This window comes from Bos javanicus, chromosome X (genome assembly GCF_032452875.1).
Source record: "Bos javanicus breed banteng chromosome X, ARS-OSU_banteng_1.0, whole genome shotgun sequence".
Classification (NCBI taxonomy): Eukaryota; Metazoa; Chordata; class Mammalia; order Artiodactyla; family Bovidae; genus Bos; species Bos javanicus.
Genome location: NC_083897.1, coordinates 93,967,820 through 93,989,788, shown reverse-complemented (window position 1 = coordinate 93,989,788; position 21,969 = coordinate 93,967,820). Strand labels below are relative to the sequence as shown.

Sequence of the window (21,969 nt, the reverse complement as noted above, 5' to 3'; positions counted from 1 at the left end):
CCATTCAATATCACAGTAATCCAAGTCTATGCCCCAACCAGTAACGCTGAAGAAGCTGAAGTTGAACAGTTCTATGAAGACCTACAAGACCTTTTACAACTAACACCCAAAAAAGATGTCCTTTTCATTATAGGGGACTGGAATGCAAAAGTAGGAAGTCAAGAAACACCTGGAGTAACAGGCAAATTTGGCCTTGGAATACAGAATGAAGCAGGGCAAAGACAAATAGAGTTTTGCCAAGAAAATGCACTGGTCATAACAAACACCCTCTTCCAACAACACAAGAGAAGACTCTATACATGGACATCACCAGATGGTCAACACCAAAATCAGATTGATTATATTCTTTGCAGCCAAAGATGGAGAAGCTCTATACAGTCAGCAAAAACAAGACCAGGAGCTGACTGTGGCTGAGACCATGAACTCCTTATTGCCAAATTCATACTTAAATTGAAGAAAGTAGGGAAAACCACTAGACCATTCAGGTATGACCTAAATCAAATCCCTTATGATTATACAGTGGAAGTGAGAAATAGATTTAAGGGCCTAGGTCTGATAGATAGAGTGCCTGATGAGCTATGGAATGATTTCGTGACATTGTACAGGAGACAGGGATCAAGACCATCCTCATGGAAAAGAAATGCAAAAAAGCAAAATGGCTGTCTGGGGAGGCCTTACAAATAGCTGTGAAAAGAAGAGAAGTGAAAAGCAAAGGAGAAAAGGAAAGATATAAACATCTGAATGCAGAGTTTCAAAGAATAGCAAGAAGAGATAAGAAAGCCTTCTTCAGCAATCAATGCGAAGAAATAGAGGAAAACAACAGAATGGCAAAGACTAGAGATCTCTTCAAGAAAATCAGAGATACCAAAGGAACATTTCATGCAAAGATGGGCTCGAGAAAGGACGGAAATGGTATGGACCTAACAGAAGCAGAAGATATTAAGAAGAGATGGCAAGAATACACAGAAGAACTGTACAAAAAGATCTTCACGACCAAGATAATCATGATGGTGTGATCACTGACCTAGAGCCATACATCCTGGAATGTGAAGTCAAGTGGGCCTTAGAAAGCGTCACTACGAACAAAGCTAGTGGAGGTGATAGAATTCCAGTTGAGCTATTCCACATCCTGAAAGATGATGCTTTGAAAGTGCTGCACTCAATATGCCAGCAAATTTGGAAAACTCAGCAGTGGCCACAGGACTGGAAAAGGTCAGTTTTCATTCCAATCCCAAAGAAAGGCAATGCCAAAGAATGCCCAAACTACCACACAATTGCACTTATCTCACACGCTAGTAAACTAATGCTCAAAATTCTCCAAGCCAGGCTTCAGCAATATGTGAACCGTGAACTTCCTGATGTTCAAGCTGGTTTTAGAAAAGGCAGAGGAACCAGAGATCAAATTGCCAACATCCGCTGGATCATGGAAAAAGCAAGAGAGTTCCAGAAAAACATCTATTTCTGCTTTATTGACTATGCCAAAGCCTTTGACTGTATGGATCACAATAAACTGTGGAAAATTCTGAAAGAGATGGGAATACCAGACCACCTGACCTGCCTCTTGAGAAATCTGTATGCAGGCAGGAAGCAACAGTTAGAACTGGACATGAAACAACAGACTGGTTCCAAATAGGAAAAGGAGTACGTCAAGGCTGTATATTGTCACCCTGTTTATTTAACTTATATGCAGAGTACATAATGAGAAACGCTGGACTGGAAGAAACACAAGCTGGAATCAAGATTGCCAGGAGAAATATCAATAACCTCAGACATGCAGATGACACCACCCTTATAGCAGAAACTGAAGAGGAAGTAAAAAGCCTCTTGATGAAGGTGAAAGTGGAGAGTGAAAAAGTTGGCTTAAAGCTCATCATTCAGAAAACGAAGATCATGGCATCCAGTCCCATCACTTCATGGGAAATAGATGGGGAAACAGTGGAAACAGTGTCAGACTTTATTTTTCTGGGTTCCAAAATCACTGCAGATGGTGACTGCAGCCATGAAATTAAAAGACCCTTACTCCTTGGAAGGAAAGTTATGACCAACCTAGATAGCATATTCAAAAGCAGAGACATTACTTTGCCAACAAAGGCCTGTCTAGTCAAGGCTATGGTTTTTCCTGTAGTCATGTATGGATGTGAGAGTTGGACTGTGAAGAAGGCTGAGCACCGAAGAATTGATGCTTTTGAACTGTGGTGTTGGAGAAGACTCTTGCGAGTCCCTTGGACTGCAAGGAGATCCAACCAGTCCATTCTGAAGGAGATCAGCCCTGGGACTTCTTTGGAAGGAATGATGCTAAAGCTGAAACTCCAGTACTTTGGCCACCTCATGCGAAGAGTTGACTCATTGGAAAAGACTCTGATGCTGGGAGGGATTGGGAGTAAGAAGAGAAGGGGACGACAGAGGATGAAATGGCTGGATGGCATCACTGACTTGATGGACATGAATCTGAGTGAACTCCGGGAGTTGGTGATGGACAGGGAGGCCTGGCTTGCTGCGATTCATGGGGTCGCAATGAGTCGGACACGACTGAGCAACTGATCTAATCTGATCTGTCTGGTTTTTGTTGCCAAGGAAATTTCTGTGAGAAGGCATGCCTTCAGGCTTCAGTTTGCAAGGCATATTTGCAGTTTACTTCCTGGTTGCCCATGAACTCAAGTTCAGTCACAATTAAAGTGACTTGTCCCTTTTCCTGTTTCAGGTCTTTCCTGTCCTGGCATATGTTTACATTCCTGGGGATATGACAGAGGTTTTTTAAAGTTTCTTACGGTCATCTAGTTGCCCTGAAAAGTGAAAGTCACTCAGTAGTGTCCAACTCTTTGGAACCCCATGGACTATACAGTCCATGGAATTCTCTAAGCCAGAATTGTGGAGTGGGTAGCCAGGGGATCTTCCCAACCCAGGGATTGAACCCAGGTCTCTTGCATTGCAGGCAGATTCTTTACCAGCTAAACCACAAGGGAAGCCCAAAATTACTAGAGTGGGTAGCCTTTCCCTTCTCTAGGGGATCTTCTCAACACAGGAATCAAACCAGAGTCTCCTGCATTGCAGGCAGATTCTTTAGCAACTGAGCTATCTAACATTCTTTTTAAGTTGTAGATCAGGCTCTTATTTGCCCCAACTGAAATCATAGTCTTAAGCATCTGAGTTGTTGCCAAGCACTTTCCTGTTGTTTCAGCAATGTCCTGGAGATAGCTCCCTACCTTCCCCACCCACCCCATACCTATGCCTGGCAGGGCTGAACTGAACTCTGAGTGAAATCAAACATCTACCTCACTCTCAATAGAGATTTCCCTAGGTTGTTGGACAAAATATTGATTTTGCTCTAGGGATGGTGCTTTTGTTGTTATTGTTGTTCAGTCACTAAATCTTGTCCGACTCTTTGTGACCCCATGGACTGCAGCATGCCAGCTTCCTCTGTACTCCACTATCTCCCAGAGTTTGTTCAAACTCATGTCCACTGAATCAGTGATGCTATCTAACCATCTCATCCTCTGTTGCCCCCTTCTCCTTTTGCCTTCAGTCTTTCCCAGCATCAAGGTCTTTCCCAGTGGGTCAGCTCTTTGCATCAGGTGGCCAAAGTATTGGAGCTTCAGCATCAGTCCTTCCAATGAATATTCAGGGTTGATTTCCTCTAGGACTGACTGGTTTGATCCCTTTGCAGTCCAATGGACTCTCGAGTCTTCTCTAGCACCACAGGTGCTTAGAAGAGAGCTCGAAAGAGTTCTTTCTCCATTGTTGCAGTGCTGGGTTTTGGCTACTGTGACACTGAGCTGAGGAGAAAGCAGGAATGTGAACTGCCACAGTTTAAAATGTCACAGACCTCAGTAGTTTGTCCTGGGTAAATGAGTTTTATTTTGTTCTTTGTCTTTGGATAATTCTCAGAGTTCTGAAATGGTTGGTTTTTGTTGTTTTGCCCATATTTTCATTGTCTTAAAAGTAAGTTCAGCTAGGTCCTTACTCTGCAGTTTTAGAAGGCTTTCTCCTCCCTCTTCTTCTATTTTCTGAAAAAGTTTGTGTTGAATTATCATTTCTTCTTTAAATGTCTCGAAAAATTTTCAGGTGAAACCATGTGGGCCCAGAAGACTTATTTTTTGGAGGTTTATAACTGCAAATTCAAATTCTTGAATAGTAGTTATGCTGCTGCTGCTGCTAAATCACTTCAGTCGTGTCCGAGTCTGTGCGACCCCAAAGACGGCAGCCCACCAGGCTCCCCCGTCCCTGGGATTTTCCAGGCAAGAACGCTGGAGTGGGTTGCCATTGCCTTCTCCAATGCATGAAAGTGAAAAGTGAAAGTGAAGTCGCTCAGTCGTGCCCGACGCTTAGCAACCCCATGGACTGCAGCCTACCAGGCTCCTCCGTCCATGGGATTTTTCAGGCAAGAGGACTGGAGTGGGGTGCCATTGCCTTCTCTGAAATAGTAGTTATAGGATTATGCAAATTCTTGAATAGTAGTTATAGGATTATGCAGTAGTGATAAATTTCCTATTGGGTGAGTTTTGATAGTTTGTGGTTTTTGAGAACTTGATCCATTTCATCAATGTTGCTGAATATTTTTGTTTAGAGTTGTTCATTATTATCTTTGTAATGTCTTGGATATCTGTAGTGATATCACTCCTTTCATTCCTGATATTTGTAATTTGTGTCTTCTTTTTTTTTTCTTTGTTAGTCTTGATAGAGGTTTATTAATTTTGTTAATCTTTTCAAAGATCCAGCTTTGCTTTTATTGATTTTCTCTGTTGTTTTCCAATTTTAAATTTCATTGATTTCTGCTCTTATCTTTATTATTTCCTTCCCTATACATGCCTTGTTTTTATTTCATTCTATTTCTGGTTTCTTAAAAGGGAGGCTTAGATTTTTGATGTGAGACCTTTCTTTTTATAATACAAGAATTTCATGCTAAAAAATACAAGTATTTGATGCTATAAATTTTCCTTATAAGCACTACTTTGTTGCATCTACTAAGATTTTTTAAAATTAAGCTTTATTTTGGTGGGATAGTTTTAGATTTATGGAAAAATTATTAAGATAGTACAGAAAGTTTCCATACACCTCACACCCAGTTTCCCCAATTATTAGCATCTTATACATTAGTATGGTACATTTGTCACAAATAATGAATCAGTCTTAATATATGATTGTCAACTGAAGCCCATATTTTACTTTCATTTCCTTAGTTTTTACTTTATATCCTTTTTCTGTCCCAGGATCTCATCTAGGACACCACATTATATTTAGCAGTCATGTATCCTAGGCTCCTTTTGGCTTAACAGTTTCTCAGACTTTCCTTGTTTTTAATGACCTGACAATTTTGAGGAGTACTAGTCAGTTATTTTGAAGAATTTTGTTTTTGAACACTTCTTTACTTACCATTGTTGGGGGGAAGAAATTTTTCTCTTTCCTTCTAGGTTCTGACTGGTCTAAGAATTAAATTAACATGAAACAATAGGAGAAAATCAAACAAAATTTTAATAACATGTATACTTTTATTAGGAGAGAGACCTAATTATAGGAGAGACCCAGGAAAACTAAATAACTCACCAAAATGACTGAAGCCCTCACCTTAAATACCATCTTTAGCTAACGACAAAAGAAGATGTTGGGGGAACTTCAAAGGGGAGTAAGGCATTTCCTATGAAGATGGAAAAACAAATATTTGCTGGGCCATGCAGAGAAAGTGAGACACAGAATGGACTCTGATCTTTAGCCCTGCCTAGATTTACCCTCGGAGAAGGCAATGGCAACCCACTCCAGTACTCTTGCCTGGAAAATCCCATGGACAGAGGGGCCTGGTAGGCTGCAGTCCATGGGGTCGCTAGGAGTCGGACACGACTGAGTGACTTCACTTTATTTTTTCAGTTTCATGCATTGGAGAAGGAAATGGCAACCCACTCCAGTGTTCTTGCCTGGAGAATCCCAGGGATGGGGGGCCTGGTGGCTGCCATCTCTGGAGTCGCACAGAGTCGGAGATGACTTAAGCGACTTAGCAGTAGCAGTAGCAGATTTACCCCATGTGGCACAGTGGTAAAGAATCTGCCTGCAAATGCAGGAGATGCAAGAGACACAGGTTCAAGCCCTGAGTCAGAAAGATCCCCTGGAGTAGGAAAGAGCTACAGTCCATGGGTTTCCCTGGTGGCCCAGATGGTAAAGAATCTGCCTGTAATGCAGGAAAATAGGATTTGATCCCTGGATCAGGAAGATCCCCTCCAGAAGGAAATGGCTACCCACTCTAGTATTCTGTTTTTTTGAAAGGTATGAAGTGGATTTATTTTTTTGTTGTTGTTGTTGTTGTTTGTTTTAATTTATTTATTTTAATTGGAGGCTAATTACTTTACAATATTGTAGTGGTTTTGCTACACATTGACATGACTCAGCCATGGGTGTACATGTGTTCCCCATCATGAGCCTCCCTCCCCATCCCATCCCTCTGCACCAACCCTGAGCACCCTGTCTCATGCATCAAACCTGGACTGGCGATCTGTTTCACATATGATAATATACATGTTTCAATGTTATTCTCTCAAATCATCTCACCCTCGCTTTCTCCCACAGAGTCCAAAAGACTGTTCTATACATCTGTGTCTCTCTTGCTGTCTTGCATATAGGGTTATTGTTACCATCTTTCTACATTCCATATATATGCGTTAGTATACTGTATTGGTGTTTTTCTTTCTGGCTTACTTCACTCTGTATAATAGGCTCCAGTTTCATCCACACTCAGTATTCTTGCCTGGAGAATTCCATGGACAGAGGAGCTTGGCAGGCTGCAGTCCGTGGAGTGGCAAAGAGTTGGACACGGCTGAAAAACACTTTCACAAAGACACCAGAAGACTCTCCAAGCTCATCTTGTATATTTCCTGCTCCTAGAAGCCATTGTTTCCACAAGGAACCATAAATCATTTTATTGGAGAACAGATTAGAAACGAAGATCTGGGTGTTTGGTGTACTCCTTGCTTCTGGGATGTCATTGCTTCTAGATTCTTTTAGCTGACAGATAAAGAATATGCATATTAACTCATATATATCCATGTCTATGAATATTTCTGTATGTAACTATCTGTATCTATATTAAATACACATTGATATTATCTCCAACTCTAATCCATTACCATATGGATTATATAGCTTTCTCTTGTTTATCTATAACCTCCCAGTCCAACAGTGAGAGGCTCTCACCATCCCCTTTCCCTTTATTTAATTGTTCAATTTCAGTATAATGTATAGTGGTTTCAGATTTGTTAATTTGTAACCCAGTTGGAAATACCTTTATCAACTAGAATGCAGTGCTTATGTATAGTTTCTTTTGCCTTTAATATTAACGGTGCCACTCATTTCCAAAGTTATGTAGGTCAGCACTTGTTCCTCTACTCCTTTATGTGAGATTCTATTATACATTTGTAGGGGATCCAACCAGTCCATCCTAAAAGAAATCAGTCCTGAATATTCATTAGAAGACTGATGTTGAAGCTGAAACTCCAATACTTTGGCCAACTGATGTGAAGAACTGACCCATTGGAAAAGACCCTGATGCTGGGAAAGATTGAAGGTGGGAGGAGAAAGGGACAACAGAGGATGAGATGGTTGGATGGCATCACCGACTCAATGGACATGAGTTTAAGTAAACTCTGGGAGTTGGTGATGGACAGGGAGGCCTGGCATGCTGCTGTCTATGGGGTCGCAAAGATTCACACACAACTGAGCGACTGAACTGAACTGAACTTAATATGATTAGGTTCTTTTGTTATATTCTGGGATTCCATCCTGGGATTCCCGACCTCCTAAATGATTTTTTAAAATTTTCATACATTTCATTCTAATATTTTGTTGGCTTTCTCTGCTGTAAAGTTCTATCAGTCAGTTCAGTTGCTCAGTCACGTCCAGCTCTTTGCAACCCCATGGAATGCAGCACAGCAGGCTTCCCTGTCCATCACCAACTCCCAGAGCTTGCTCAAACTCATGTCCATTGAATAGGTGATACCGTCCAACCATCTCATCCTCTGTTGTCCCCTTCTCCTCCCACCTTCAATCTTTCCCAGCATCAGGGTCTTTTCCAATGAGTCAGTTCTTTTCATCAGGTGGCCAAAGCATTGAAGCTTCAATTTCAGCATCAGTCCTTCCAATGTATATTCAGGACTGATTTCCTTTGTGACTGACTGGTTTGATCTCCTTGCTGTAATGTTCTATATTTTTTGACAAATGCATCCTATACTGGGATCTTATTACCTCCTAAGTGATGTAAAAATTTTCCACACACTAAGTTTTAGTCTTTATTCTCTAGAGCCTCTATGTTTTGATATGCTGTATTTTGGGGGCTTTTTCAGTTCCAAATTTTTTCTTCTCTTGAGACTTCCTCTTTCTTCCATGTTTATTTGGTTATGTTTAATTTCCACATGTTTTGAGATTTTTCTTATTATCTTTGTTACTAATTTGTACTTCAATTTCATTTTGATCAGAGAATATATTTTCAGTGGTTTTGATTACTTTCAATTTGTTCTGATTTGTTTTATGACCCAAGATATGGTTTATTTAGGTGAATGTTTCATGTGCACTTGAAAATAATGTAAACCCTGTTGTTGTTTAGTAGAGTTTTCTATAAATGTTGGTTAGATCTAGATGTTTGAATGGTATTGTTCAATTTTTCTATATCCTTGCTCATTTGCTATGCACTACTTCTCTTGTTTTTTAAAATCTTTATTGAAATATAGTTGCTTTACAATGTTGTATCAGTCTGCTATGTAGCATAGTGAATCAGCTCTATATATACATATATCCTGTCTTTTCTGGATTTCCTTCCAATTTAGGTCACCAGAGGCCATTGAGTAGAGATACCTGTGCTATACAGTAGGTTCTCATTAGCTATCTGTTTTATACATAGAGATGTATATATGCCAGTCACAATCTCCTCATTCATCCCACCCACTCTCTCCCTAAACCGCATTACTACTTCTATTGTTGACTGAGAGAAGAGTGTAGAAGACTCCAACTGTAATTGTAGATTTGTCTCTTTCTCCTTTCAGTTCTATCAGTTTTTGCCTCATGTATTTGAGGCTGCAGTTACAAACACAGCATTGTTTTATCTTCTTGGTTAATTCTTTTAGTATTATGTATCCATCTTTATTCTTAGTTATTTTTGCTTGCTTTGATGTCTCCTTTGTCTGATATTAAATACCCATTCCATCTTTATTTTGGTTAGTGTTTGCATGGTGTATCTTTTTCATCCTTTTAGTTTTAATCTGTCTATATTATTACATTTGAAGTGAGTTTCTTGCAAATAACTTACGGTCACATGAAAAAGAATCCATTCTGGCAGTCTTTGTTTTTCACTTATTTTTAAGCCATTTATAGTGAATGTAATGATCAGTATGTTTGGATTTTGGTCGGTCATATTTTAAATATGTTTTCTGTTCATATTTTTCATTCCTTCTCCTTTTCTACCTTCATTTGGTTTATTCAAATGTACTTTTAATATTCCATTTCAGTTTATCTATTATGTTTTTTCTTCATTTCTTTTTACATTTTAAGTGGTTGTTCTAGGGATTATAGCTTTGCAGTCTACCTAAAATCAATCTTTTACTACTTCAAGGGGAATGTAGAAACCTTACATTCATATAGATTTCTTTATTCTTTATAATTATCTTGTGTATTCCATCTACATATATGGAAAGCTGTATCACACTGAATTATAATTTTCATTTTCACTTGGGTTTCAGGGTATTTGATATACCATTTCTGTATGTCTGCCTTCATTTCATGCTCTTTCATGTTTCCTACTTTTATAAGTTCCCTTCCTATAGTGGTCTTCCTGTGTGTGTGTGTGTGTGTGCACACACGTGCTCAGCAACGTCCAACTCTGAGATTCCATGGACTGTAGCCTGCCAGGCTCCTCTGCCCATGGAATTTTCCAGGTAAGAATACTGGAGTGGGTTGCCATTTCCTACTTCAGGGAATCTTAACCCACCCAGGGATTGAACCTGTATCCCTTGCATCTTCTACATTGGCAAGCAGATTCTTTATCACTGCCCAACCTGGAAAACCCTTCCTTTAGTGTTACTCTTTTAGAACAGATCTACTGGTGACAAATTCTTTTAAATTTTTTTCATCTGAGAATGTCTTTTTTCACACTTTGATTCCTGAAGGATATTTTTGCTGTATACAGAATTTGGGGTTGACACGTATCTTTTAGCATTTTAAAAATATTAGTCCACTTCTTTCTAGCGTCCATGATTTATAATGAGAAATCCATAGAAATTTGAATCATTGTTTTCCTGTATAAAATTCCTACATTGTTTTTTTCTGGTTGCCTTCAGAATTTTTCTTTTCTTTAATTTTCAATAATTTTTATGAAAATTATTTCTGTTTCAGCAATTAGTATGTATGTTGGCATGAGGTTCTTTGTGTTTATTTCTGTTCTGAGTTCACTGAGCTGCTTGAATATGTGGATTTATATCATTTGCCAAATTTAGCAAGTTATCAGCAAATATTTTTTTCTTATCATGGTCTTTTTTTTCTCTCCTTCTAAGACTCTGATGACACAAATTTTAGACTTTTTGCTTTTGTCCCATAGGTCCCTTACTTTCTGTGCATGTTTGAGTTTCAGTATTATTTCTCTGTTGTTTAAATTGAATTTTTTGTGGAGTGGGTGGAATGAGTGAATTAGGTGAGGGAAATTAAGAAGTACAAACATCCAGTTACAATTAAAAGAGTCATAGGGATGAAATATATAGTATGAAAAATATAGTCAATAAAAATGCAATATTTTTTTGTGGTGACAAAGATGGGCAAAAGGTACAAATTTCCAGTTATAAGATAAACAAGTAGTAGGGATATAATGTATAACATGATTAACACAATTAACACTGCTATATGTTTTATGAACGTTCTTAAGAGGGTAAATCTGTGTTCTTACCACAAGAAAAAGAAATTTTTTTCTTTTACTTTGTTATCTATATGAGATGGTGGATGTTCACTAAAGTTATCGTGGTAATCATTGCATAAGGTGTTCTAGTTCAAATCATTACGCAGTATACCTTAAACTTATGCAGTGCTATCTCAATAAAGCTGGCAAAAATTGAATTTTCTTTTGTCATCTCCCTTCTGTTACTGAGTTCATCCAAGGAGGTTTTTTGGTGGGTGTTTTTTGTTGTTACCATTTTTGTATATTTTTTGGTTCTAAAATTTCATATATGTTCTTCTATTTCTTTGTTAAGATTTCCAGTTTTGTCATTGGGTTCAGTAGTTTTTGTGATTACCTATTTGAGCATTTTTATAATAGCTGCTTTAGAGTATTTATCAGACAATTCCAACACCATAGCCTTGACTAGACGGACCTTTATTGGAAAAGTAATGTCTCTGCTTTTTAATATGCTGTCTAGGCTATGGTTTTTCCAGTGGTCATGTATGGATGTGAGAGTTGGACTATAAAGAAAGCTGAGTGCCGAAGAATTAATGCTTTTGAACTGTGGTGTTGGAGAAGACTCTTGAGAGTCCCTTGGACTGCAAGGAGATCCAGCCAGTCCATCCTAAAGGAGATCAGTCCTGGGTGTTCATTGGAAGGACTGATGTTGAAGCTGAAACTTCAATACTTTGGCCACCTGATGCGAAGAGCTGACTCATTTGAGAAGACCCTGATTCTGGGAAAGATTGAGGACAGGAAGAAGGGGACGACAGAGGATAAGATGGTTGGATGGCATCACTGACTCAATGGACATGGGTTTGGGTGGACTCTGGGAGTTGGTGATGGACAGGGAGGCCTGGTGTGCTGCAGTTCATGGGGTTGCAAAGAGTCGGACATGACTGAGCAACTAAACTGAACTGAACTAGGTTGGTCATAACTTTCCTTCCAAGGAGTAAGGATCTTTTAATTTCATGGCTGCAGTCACCATCTGCAGTGATTTTGGAGCCCAGGAAAATAAAATCTGACTGTTTCTACTGTTTCCCCATCTATTTCCCCATGAAGTGATGGGACCAGATGCCATGGTCTTAGTTTTCTGAATGTTGAGCTTTAAGCCAACTTTTTCATTCTCCTCTTTCATTCTCATCAAGAGGCTTTTTAGTTCCTCTTCACTTTCTGCCATAAGGGTGGTGTCATCTGCATATCTGAGGTTATTGATATTTCTCCCAGCAATCCTCATCCCTGCTTCCCTGGTGGCTCAGAGGTTAAAGTGTCTGCCTGGAATGCGGGAGTCCCAGGTTCGATCCCTGGGTTGGGAAGATCCCCTGGAGAAGGAAATGACAACCCACTCCAGTAATCTTGCTTGGAGAATCCCATGGAGGGAGGAACCTGGGGGCAGTCCATGGGGTTGCAAAGAGTCGGACACGACTGAGCGACTAAACTTTCTTTCACTTTCCAGCAATCTTGATTCCACCTTGTGCTTCATCCAGCCCAGCATTTCTCATAATGTGCTCTGCATAAGTTATATAAGCAGGGTGACAATATACAGCCTTGACATACTCCTTTTCCTATTTGGAACCAGTCTGTTGTTCCATGTCCAGTTCTAACTGTTGCTTCCTGACTTGCATATAGGTTTCTCAAGAGGCAGGTCAGGTGGTCTGGTATTCGCATCTCTTGAAGAATTTTCCACAGTTTATTGTGATCCACGCAGTCAAAGGCTTTGGCATAGTCAATAAACCAGAAATAGATGTTTTTCAGGAACTCTTTTTTTTTTTGATGATCCAGTGCATGTTGGCAATTTGATCTGTGGTTCCTCTGCTTTTTCTAAAACCAGCTTGAACATCTGGAAGTTCATGGTTCACGTATTGCTAAAGCCTGGCTTGGAGAATTTTGAGGATTACTTTACTAGCGTCTAAGATGAGTGCAATTGTGCGGTAGTTTGAACATTCTTTGGCATTACCTTTCTTTGGGATTGGAATGAAAACTGACCTTTTCCAGTCCCGTGTCCACTGCTGAGTTTTCCAAATTTGCTGGAGTATTGAGTGCAGCACTTTCACAGCATCATCTTTCAGGATTTGAAATAGCTCAACTGGAATTCCATCACCTTCACTAGCTTTGTTCATAATGATGCTTCCTAAGACCCACTTGACTTCACATTCCAGGATATCTGGCTCTAGGTGAGTGATCACACCATTGTGATTATCTGGGTCACGAAGATATGTTTTGTACAGTTCTGTGTATTCTTGCCTCCTATTGTTAATATCTTCTGCATTTGTTAGGTCCATACCATTTCTGTCCTTTATCGAGCCCATCTTTGCGTGAAATGTTCCCTTGGTATCTTTAATTTTCTTGAAGGGATCTCTAGTCTTTCCCGTTCTATTGTTTTCCTCTATTTCTTTGCACTGATCACTGAGGAAGGCTTTCTTATCTCCCCTTGCTATTCTTTGGAACTCTGCATTCAAATGGGTATATCTTTCCTTTTCTCCTTCACTTTTTGCTTCTCTTCTTTTCATAGCTATTTGTAAGGCCTCCTCAGACAGCCATTTTGCTTTTTGCATTTCTTTTTCCTCGGGATGGTCTTGCTCCCTGCCTCCTGTACAATGTCATGAACCTCCATCCATAGTTCATCAGGCACTCTGTCTATCAGATCTAGTCCCTTAAATCTATTTATCACTTCCACTGTATAATCATAAGGGATTTGATTTAGGTCACACCTGAATGGTCTAGTGGTTTTCCCTACTTTCTTCAATTTAAGTATGAATTTGGCAATAAGGAGTTCATGGTCTCAGCCACAGTCAGCTCCTGGTCTTGTTTTTGCTGACTGTATAGAGCTTCTCCATCTTTGGCTGCAAAGAATATAATCAATCTGATTTCAGTGTTGACCATCTGGTGATGTCCATGTATAGAGTCTTCTCTTGTGTTGTTGGAAGAGGGTGTTTGTTATGACCAGTGCATTTTCTTGGCAAAACTCTATTTGTCTTTGCCCTGCTTCATTCTGTATTCCAAGGCCAAATTTGCCTGTTACTCCAGATGTTTCTTGACTTCCTACTTTTGCATTCCAGTCCCCCATAATGAAAAGGACATCTTTTTGGGGTGTTAGTTCTAAAAGGTCTTGTAGGTCTTTATAGAACCATTCAACTTCACCTTCTGCAGCATTACTGGTCACGGCATAGAGTTGGATTACCGTGATATTGTATTTTTTGCCTTGGAAATGAATAGAGATCATTCTGCCGTTTTTGAGATTGCATGCAAGTACTGCATTTCATACACTTTTGTTGACTGTGATGGCTACTCCATTTCTTTGAAGGGATTCTTGCCCACAGTAGTAGATATAATGGTCATCTGAGTTAAATTCACCCATTCCAGTCCATTTTAGTTCGCTGATTCCTAGAATGTCAATGTTCACTCTTGCCATCTCCTGTTTGACCACTTCCAATTTGCCCTGATTCATGGACCTAACATCCCAGGTTCCTATGCATAAGTACTCTTACAGCTCAGACCTTGCTTCTATCACCAGTCAAATCCACAGCTGGGCTTTGTTTTTGCTTTGGCTCTATCCCTTCATTCTTTCTGGAGTTATTTCTCCACTGATCTCCAGTAGCATATTGGGCTTCTACTGAACTGGGGAGTTCATCTTCAGTGTCCTGTCTTTTTGCATTTTCATACTGTTCATGGGGTTCTCAAGGCAAGAATACTGAAGTGGTTTGCCATTCCCTTCTCCAGTGGACCACATTTTGTCAAAACTCTCCACCATGACCCATCCATCTTGGGTGGCTCTACACGGCATGGCTTAGTTTCATTGAGTTAGACAAGGCTGTGGTCCATTTGATCAGATTGGCTAGTTTTCTGTGATTGTGGTTTCAGTCTGTCTGCCCTCTGATGCCCTCTCTCAGCACCTACTGTATTACTGCGGTTTCTCTTACCATGGACGTGGGGTATCTCTTCATGGCTGCTCCAGCAGAGTGTACCCATTGCTCCTTACCTTGGACGTGGGGTATCTCCTCTCAGCCGCTGCTCCTGACCTTGGACGTGGGGTATGTTGTCTGGGCCACTCTGGCGCCACAGCACCGCCATTGTGTTTGAATTGCTATTCAAAAAGAGCTGATGCAGAGTTAACAGGAGGAGTCCTGGGCAAAAACGCCACAGATTACATAGTTCTTAAAAGTTGAGTGGTGTTCATGAACAACACTTTTGATTTTGTTGCATGCCTTTGGCCAAATTCCACATTGTTGAAATAATTGTTTTCGAGAGTTTTGTCCAGTTTTATTACTGCTTTTGAGGGAGAGAATTTGATAACCTCACTCTGTCATGCTGGAAGACAGAAATTATTTTTCATCAGGTAGAAATGAGAGTATCTATTAAACTTTCATTTAAATAATTTATTTATTAAAATATTTAGGTTAATTCCTAAGCATACCTAATATGAAAATATTATTTCCCTAAACGGAAGCTAAATTATTTTCATTTTTTCTTTCTTTTAAGAATCTATTAAAGACAGGTTTGCAAATATAGAGTGTTCAACACATAGCTTCTAGTGGTTGTATTACTTCGTGGACCATCACAGAACCAAGTGATTTCACATGTCTAGTTCTAATAGCTTTCCTTCAAAGCTTGCTGATGTTTAATATTTTCCCTATTTGGCCATGATTAATGAACACATTTGTTGGCCTTAGCACAGCATTTTATAAGCTGTCAGCAAGGAGTTAATAGGTGTTGTATGGTCAAATAGGAAATGTTGGAGTCAGTCATATAAAAATCATTTTTCCTCTGTAGAACCTCTTAGATCCTTTAATATGCTAATATGTATTGAGAATTTTCACGAAAGGGAATAAATGTACATTTCCTCAAACAGTTTTACCAGAGAACCTTCTTTTCACAGAATACATTTTACGAAGCACTGCCTTAACATGTATACTAAGATCCATATCCATCTTTGTCTGCCCGGAGTTATACCTATTTTGAGAAACATGAAATGATGCATATTGCAATGTAATGGTATTTACAATGCAGGTGTGTGATTAACTTATAATATTGAATGTGAGCACTGTGCTAAACTATGCTGAAAAGAGTTAATATAGTAGATACAAGACTGCTGTCTTTAGGAAGGCCTGTTTCCGAGGTTGGACTTTGGCTGTTGTGTAGGAATTTGGTTTCCCTTTCTTCCCTGATAAGTATAGTTCACTTTGCCTAGATTGTTGGTACAAATCATGTGATTTATGCTGAATAAAGACTCTTTTAGAGTGTGGTAGTTTGGTTCATGCTAGGCAAAAAGTGCTTATTTGACCTGGGTCTTAACAAAAACCTGAGTCTCTGTTGGTCTTCCCTGGCCAGATATTTACCCATATGTTGCTGTCTTTTTTGTTGCTGAGAGAAAGCAGCATACTCAAGAATGCTCCCTCACCTTAGGAAGAGAGCATAAGGAAATCTGTGCATGAATTTCTCTAGATTCCTCTGTCTTTTTCCCTTGCTGATCTTATTGTGCATCCTTTTGCGCTAGTAAACTCATTTGTGAATACAACTATATGCTGAGTCCTGTAAGACTTTCTGTTGAATCACTGAATCTGTGAGTTGTCTTGGGAGCCCTGAAGCATAACCTCTGAGCCACCAGGGAAGCCCATAATCACATTACTTAATCTCAATCCTCAAAACATCTCTCAACTAGTTAGAAGTAAGTCTGTCCTTACAAGGAGACTAAAGTTACTGGGGTTAAGCAGATCTGACTCCAAAGCCTTGGTTCTTCACTGTTATATTGCATTGCTTCTCAATACCAGAAATTGTGTCTGCACTGGATTGAAAGGAGGCAACAGGAGATCATCTAAAGGCAATAGTGGTCTGAGACTATTTCATTCAGGAAATAGGATTTGAGTTGGTGTTGAAAGGTAAATGGACTGGATTAAAATTGATAAAGTGGAGTGTGAAGAGTATTGTCCGTAGGTAGAACTGCATGATACAAAGAAATGCAAATCATAAACTGTTAAGATTTATTTGGGAGAAAGAGAATATAACAGTTGAGTTAAATGGAGGACATAACATTAGCAGGTGTTTCCCCACACTTTAAAAAAATTGCTATAGTTTGATGCAAGATAATATATCTAATCTAGCACTTTATTCAGAGAAGGCAATGGCACCCCACTCCAGTACTCTTGCCTGGAAAATCCTATGGACGGAGGAGCCTGGTAGGCTGCAATCCATGGGGTAGCTAAGCGTCGGGCACGACCGAGCAACTTCACTTTCACTTTTCACTTTCATGCATTGGAGAAGGAAATGGCAACCCACTCCAGTATTCTTGCCTGGAGAATCCCAGGGGTGGCGGAGCCTGGTGGGCTGCCGTCTGTGGGGTCGCACAGAATCAGACATGAAGAAGCGACTTAGCAGCAGCAGCAGCAGCAGCAGCACTTTATTATGTATTTAAGCTTAATGATATAATGATATAATGTTTAAGGATAATAAATAAGATAATGAATGTTTGCATGCTCTGCAAAGATAATGATGACTACCAAGGACTTTGCCACCAAAACAAGTTGAAAACCCACTACTGTTAGTTCTAAGAAACTATTAAAGTTTGGGTTTGAGGGGTTTTCTTTGAGCAGAGGAATGAAATGCTGAAAACAGCATGTAACTGGTACTAATCTGATGGCCCAGATCTTCACGACCCAGATAATCACGATGGTATGATCACTGACCTAGAGCCAGACATCCTGGAATGTGAAGTCAAGTGGGCCTTAGAAAGCATCACTACGAACAAAGCTTGTGGAGGGAATGGAATTCCAGTTGAGCTATTTCAAATCCTGAAAGATGATGCTGTGAAAGTGCTGTACTCCATTTGCCAGTAAATTTGGAAAACTCAGCAGTGGCCACAGGACTGGAAAAGGTCAGTTTTCATTCCAATCCCAAAGAAAGGTAATGCCAAACAATGCTCAAACTACCGCACAATTGCACTCATGTCACATGCTAGTAAAGTGAAGTGAAGTAGCTCAGTCATGTCCGACTCTTTATGACCCCGTGGACTGTAGCCTACCAGGCTCTTCCCTCCATGGGATTCTCCAGGCAAGAATACTGGAGTGGGTTGCCATTTCCTTCTCCAGGGGATCTTCCCAGCTCAGGGATCAAACCCTGGTCTCCCACATTGCAGGCAGACGCTTTAACCTCTGAGCCACCAGGGATTCCCAAATGCTCAAAATTCTCCAAGCCAGGCTTCAACAATATGTGAACCATGAACTTCCTGATGTTCAAGCTGGTTTTAGAAAAGGCAGAGGAACCAGAGATCAAATTGCCAACATCCGCTGGATCATGGAAAAAGCGAGAGTTCCAGAAAAACATCTATTTCTGCTTTATTGACTATGCCAAAGCCTTTGACTGTATGGATCACAATAAACTGTGGAAAATTCTGAAAGAGATGGGAATACCAGACCACCTGACCTGCCTCTTGAGAAACCTATGTGCAGGTCAGGAAGCAACAGTTAGAACTGGACATGGAACAACAGACTGGTTCCAAATAGGAAAAGGAGTACATCAAGGCTGTATATTGTTACCCTGCTTATTTAACTTATATGCAGAGTACATCATGAGAAATGCTGGACTGGAAGAAACATAAGCTGGAATCAAGATTGCCGGGAGAAATATCAATAACCTCAGATATGCAGAGGACACCACCCTTATGGCAGAAAGTGAAGAGGAACTCAAAAGCCTCTTGATGAAAGTGAAAGTGGAGAGTGAAAAAGTTGGCTTAAAGCTCAACATTCAGAAAATGAAGATCATGGCATCCGGTCCCATCACTTCATGGAAAATAGATGGGGAAACAGTGTCAGACTTTATTTTTCTGGGCTCCAAAATCACTACAGATGGTGACTGCAGCCATGAAATTAAAAGATCCTTACTCCTTGGAAGGAAAGTTATGACCAACCTAGATAGCATATTCAAAAGCAGACATTACTTTGCCAACAAAGGTCCGTCTAGTCAAGGCTATGGTTTTTCCTGTGGTCATGTATGGATGTGAGAGTTGGACTGTGAAAGGCTGAGCGCCAAAGAATTGATGCTTTTGAACTGTGGTGTTGGAGAAGACTCTTGAGAGTCCCTTGGACTGCAAGGAGATCCAACCAGTCCATTCTGAAGGAGATCAGCCCTGGGATTTCTTTGGAAGGAATGATGCTAAAGCTGAAACTCCAGTACTTTGGCCACCTCATGCGAAGAGTTGACTCATTGGAAAAGACTCTGATGCTGGGAGGGATTGGGGGCAGGAGGAGAAGGGGACGACAGAGGGTGAGATGGCTGGATGGCATCACTGACTCGATGGACGTGAGTCTGAGTGAACTCTGGGAGTTGGTGATGGACAGAGGGGCCTGGCGTGCTGCGATTCATGGGGTCGCAAAGAGTCAGACACAACTGAGCGACTGAACTGAATCTGTTGTCATTTTGAAGAGTGTGTTAGCTAGAGCCAGGGAGTCAATCTATTTAGATCATTGCCATCATAGCAGTTCATGTATGAGATAATTAAGAGTTTAGAGAATTACGGAAGTGAAAATAGATAAGAGATGTAGTACAGGATGAATTGCTATGATGTGGTGATAAACTAGATATGTGTGTTTGTGGGGAGATTCAAAGGGTCTTAGTCTGAATGGAAAAAATGTGGTATCTTTAACAGAAGTACACCATTTAGGCAAACTGTCATACTAACAGAATGATAGGTGTATTTAATTGAACAATTTATTGAAGTTGAATTGGAAAAACACATTTGGGAGTTGTGTGTGAGGTTGTATTGAAGAAAGATCAAGATTTGAGGTAAAGAGATGGAAACATTTGCAGTTGGATGATTACTGGAACTACCTGAATGTAGGAATTAACTTGGGTGAAAAACAAAAAAGAACACGAAGGACTAAACTCTGACTTTACTCATTTCATCAATAAGAAATGAATATTAAAAGAGCACTTTTGAAGTTAACCCTCTTCCACCAACAGTGGAAGAGGGTTCCCTTTTCTCCACACCCTGTCCAGCATTTGTTGTTTCTAGACTTTTGGATCACAGCCATCTGACTGGCGTCAGGTGGTACCTCATTATGGTTTTGATTTGCATTTCTCTGATAATGAGTGATGTTTAGCATCTCTTCATGTGTTTGTTAGCCATCTGTACGTCTTCTTTGGAGAAATGTCTGTTTAGTTCTTTCGCCCATTTTTTGATTGGGTCGTTTATTTTTCTGGAATTGAGTGGCAGGAGTTGCTTGTATATTTTTGAGATTAGTTCTTTGTCACTTGCTTCATTTGCTATTATTTTCTCCCATTCTGAAGGCTGTCTTTTCACCTTGCTTATAGTTTCCTTTGTTGTGCAGAAGGTTTTAATTTTAATTAGGTCCTGTTTATTTTTGATTTTTTCCCCAATATTCTGGGAGGTGGGTCATAGAGGATCCTGCTGTGATTTATGTCAGAGAGTGTTTTGCCTATGTTCTCCTCTAGGAGTTTTATAGTTTCTGGTCTTACGTTTAGATCTTTAATCCATTTTGAGTTTATTTTTGTTTATGGTGTTAGAAAGTGTTCTAGTTGCAGATGACATGGTCCTCTACATAGAAAACCCTAAAGACTCCACCAGAAAATTACTAGAGCTAATCAATGAATATAGTAAAGTTGCAGGATATAAAATCAACACACAGAAATTCCTGGCATTCCTGTACACTAATAAAGGAAACAATTCCATTCACCATTGCTACAAAAAGAATAAAATACTTAGGAATATATCTACCTAAAGAAACAAAAGACCTATATATAGAAAACTATAAGGTACTGATGAAAGAAATCAAAGAGGACACTAATGGATGGAGAAATATACCGTGTTCATGGATCGGAAGAATCAATATAGTGAAAATGAGTATACTACCCAAAGCAGTCTATAGATTCAATGCAATCTCTATTAAGCTACCAATGGTATTTTTCACAGAGCTAGAACAAATAATTTCACAATTTGTATGGAAATACAAAAAACCTCGAATAGCCAAAGCAATCTTGAGAAAGAATGGAACTGGAGGAATCAACCTGCCTGACTTCAGGCTCTACTACAAAGCCACAGTTATCAAGACAGTATGGTACTGGCACAAAGACAGAAATATAGATCAGTGGAACAAAATAGAAAGCCCAGAGGTAAATCCACGCACCTATGGACACCTTATCTTTGACAACAGAGGCAAGAATATACAATGGAGAAAAGACAATCTCTTTAACAAGTGGTGCTGGGAAAACTGGTCAACCACTTGTAAAAGAATGAAGTGTATTTCTTTTAATATACATTGGTTGGATAATTTCTGGTTTGTGAACTTTAATATGACATGAATAACTTTTAAATGAAATCAATCAATAAATGTTCCTTCCATGTGTAAAACATAGTTAGGCACTGAACAACATTCAGTAAGGTATACAGAAGTAGAAATACAGTGTTGTACATATGAAACATATAATGTTGTAGATCAATGTTTTCTCAATAAAAATAAATAAATAAATACATCCTCCACTTGTTGGCAATTGTAGCATTAGTGTAGCGGCCATCACTGACCACCAGTTGAGTGCTCAAGATCACTTGTTCCACCAGATTTGTACACAGGAAAAATCCTGACACTGGGTTTTCCATTAGTACAGAAATGTTCATAAATGAATGACATCCAAACTTAGCTCTTTGTAACACGTTTTTTTCTAATAGAAACTAAAGGGGAATGAGCACAGAAATACTCCTCCAGATTAGCTGTGTGGGCAGAAATGCTGGCACTTGATAATATGTATAGAAGATTGTGATACATGTATAGAATATATATGTATAGACTATTATGATATGAATAGAATGATAATATGTATATGTTTCTGGCTATTGTCTCCTTTTCATTCCTACCTGCTGACATTTTTCCAGGGTAAGAACACAATCTATAAAAGGCTTGAGCTCCAAAGTCTTCCCCAACATTGTTGTGCTATTTGTTTGCTCATTGGAGTTGGCAGAGAATCAGATGAATGTGCAGAGGGAAAACAGGAAAAACTGATACTTTTATTATAGGCTGACTTGTATGTTCTTGGATTTTAAAACTTAGAAAAGTAGGAATTCCAACAAG

The 21,969-nt window shown here is 39.5% G+C and overlaps 1 protein-coding gene and 1 non-coding gene across 5 annotated transcripts in view; both read left to right on the top strand.

Annotated features, from left to right (window-relative positions):
- WNK3 (WNK lysine deficient protein kinase 3) overlaps positions 1 to 21,969 on the top strand; it is a 189,415-nt gene that overhangs the window by 152,739 nt on the left and 14,707 nt on the right. The window lies entirely within an intron of this gene.
- TRNAS-GGA (transfer RNA serine (anticodon GGA)) lies at positions 12,139 to 12,210 on the top strand. The gene has a single exon. It is a non-coding gene; the product is annotated as a tRNA-Ser (tRNA).